Source organism: Cryptotermes secundus, unplaced genomic scaffold (genome assembly GCF_002891405.2).
Source record: "Cryptotermes secundus unplaced genomic scaffold, Csec_1.0 C38749158, whole genome shotgun sequence".
Taxonomy (NCBI): Eukaryota; Metazoa; Arthropoda; class Insecta; order Blattodea; family Kalotermitidae; genus Cryptotermes; species Cryptotermes secundus.
In genome coordinates, this window is record NW_019772070.1 from 1 (window position 1) to 2,324 (window position 2,324).

At 38.7% G+C, this 2,324-nt stretch overlaps 1 long non-coding RNA gene across 1 annotated transcript; it reads right to left on the reverse strand.

Annotated features, from left to right (window-relative positions):
• Positions 1-295: 295 nt before the first annotated feature.
• Positions 296-1,959, reverse strand: LOC111875191. Its single transcript, XR_002844685.2, has 2 exons — positions 1,852-1,959; positions 296-896 (listed from the first exon to the last, which is right to left on the reverse strand). It is a non-coding gene; the product is annotated as an uncharacterized LOC111875191 (long non-coding RNA).
• Between the last annotated feature and the right edge of the window lie 365 nt (positions 1,960-2,324).

The window sequence follows — 2,324 nt, forward strand, 5'->3', positions numbered from 1 at the left end:
GCCCCAGCGCCACTTTGTCCACCACAAATCCCACTTGACCGGGATAGAACCCGGGCTGCCATGGTTGGAAATGACTTCAGCTGTGACCCCCAAGATGGAAGAAACATATTCCTCTGAAATGCTGATAAAATTCTACCACATATCACATCCCAGAAGAAAGCATTCTTTGAAGTCACTACTGTGAGAACCTCAAATGTTAGTTTTGATTATCATTTGAGAATTTAATGAATGAGTTCCTTCTTCAAGACGAATCATTGTAAACCGTAATTATTTAGTAAGATCTGTTATGTGTAACTGCTCTTCTTGTTACTGCAAAATGAAATGATATAAAAAAATGTGTTTTATTTAAGTATCACTCTTAGTTCCTGTTACTTCTATTACCAATTTTTTGTTGTTCCATCAGCGATAAGAGAACTTAAACTGTCTTTCCTAATGATCTTTCATATTGGGCCTCATAACACATCACATTTAGGAATAGCCAACAATAATCTTCAAACTCAAAGAATTCAATGACGACGACAAACTGGTATTTCACTGCCCTCCACATAACTTCCTGAGACAAACTACTGCGCTATCTCTGAACAGGTTATTTTGCTTACATCTTAATTCTTTTAACGAGACGAAGAACACCTGTTGTGTGAACACAAGCAACTGAAGCTGAAATTACGACCTCCATCAAACGATCCACTCTTACTAAGAAAGTTATCAACCAGTCTGGACTACTATCGCACTGCATTTACCTGTTGCCTTACCAACTTTACGCCAAGCAAAATACCAAGTACTCACGTGCCCCATCAAACAAGGCAAGATATGTTATGTAGGGAAATGGGACTGACCTAGACCTCGTGCGGCCACATCGGTGGCAACCAGGATATTCGACTTTCCGTTGCGGAATTCTGTCAAGAAAATTCAAACATGAAGCAAGAGTTAGAATTTGTTTATATAATTTCAGTCTTTAGAAAATTAAATTATGAAGTAAGAAAAACTACGACTTTCAGTAATATCAATTTTATACATCACTACAGAATTAGAAAAAAACATAGCAGAATGTACTCTGAAAAGATCTCTGCCCAAAGAATAAAAATGACTGCATAAAGAAAATTTGACAGGAAATTATTAAAAACAATCCACCATATGCACCTAAATTCAACAAACTGAAAAAGTTCTGGAACCCCCATGCCCACATTTATATTTATTTACTATACTTGACGGAGCAACATGCGCTACACAATGCTACTCTCGACACCAGAGCTGTCCAACTTCTAACTGTTGAGAGGCCCACACTACCTTACATACTTACCACTGTAACACATCATAAAAGTACATTTTGCAACCTTCCCTTGCTTTAACATGCAGCCACACACTATTCTGAATGATCTATAAAATGTGCAGAAGTTTTGGAACAATTCCCATCTCTGAACAACCCTTCCACTGCTCCACTCGCATACTTTTTCACTGAATATGCAAACTGGCAACAGGAATTTGCTTTCAGCCAAGACTGAGAATGTTATGCCAACTGAAGTACATGTAACTCCAACTGCCAATGTGGCAGTTATCTGCAACTATGAACACCTTCCTCAGAATACAAGAAAAAGGACACAACTACTAGGCGAAAATTTTGAACACAGAGGAAGATAAAGACCCCTAAAATTAACATAAGACTTACTTCTGTAATATACAAAACCAAACCAAAGAACACCCCTTTTAACATTCCTCAAACTATCCTTTGATTTCAATAAATACATTTCAATTTAACGTTTGGTGTTCAAAATATACTATCACTGAGAAAAACAAACATCTCAATGTGTCAGGCTCAACATCACATTGAATTTAGACAGTAGAAATGCATACCTCTCAGAACGTAATCTCTTTCTTGCTGGGATTTGTCCCCGTGCATGCACACAGCTGGGTACCTGCAACAAACACACTTGGTCCCAAACTTTGTGTTTAACATTAAACTTAGCTTCTGTAACGATCAAAAAAGAATTCCGATGTCTCATAATAAAGTTATAATGGCAAGTTTATTTTACGATTTGACAGACGACTTGTGAGAGCTGGCGCGCACAAGTCAGAATACTGAATATGCCATGGGATAAACAACCGAAATTTCGTCTTTTCTCCAGAGCATCCCGACTGGCTGAGGCACATCGTCTCCCATGTAAAGGGAATGGTGGGAGTCCTTCCCTGGGGATAAAGCAGCCAGATATGAAACTGACCACTCACCTACACTCAGCACTGAGATTAACAATACATGGAGCTGAATGTCCACTCCCCCATACACGTTAACGGTGTGGTGCTTAATTAAGAGCAAGGTCAACTCTAGC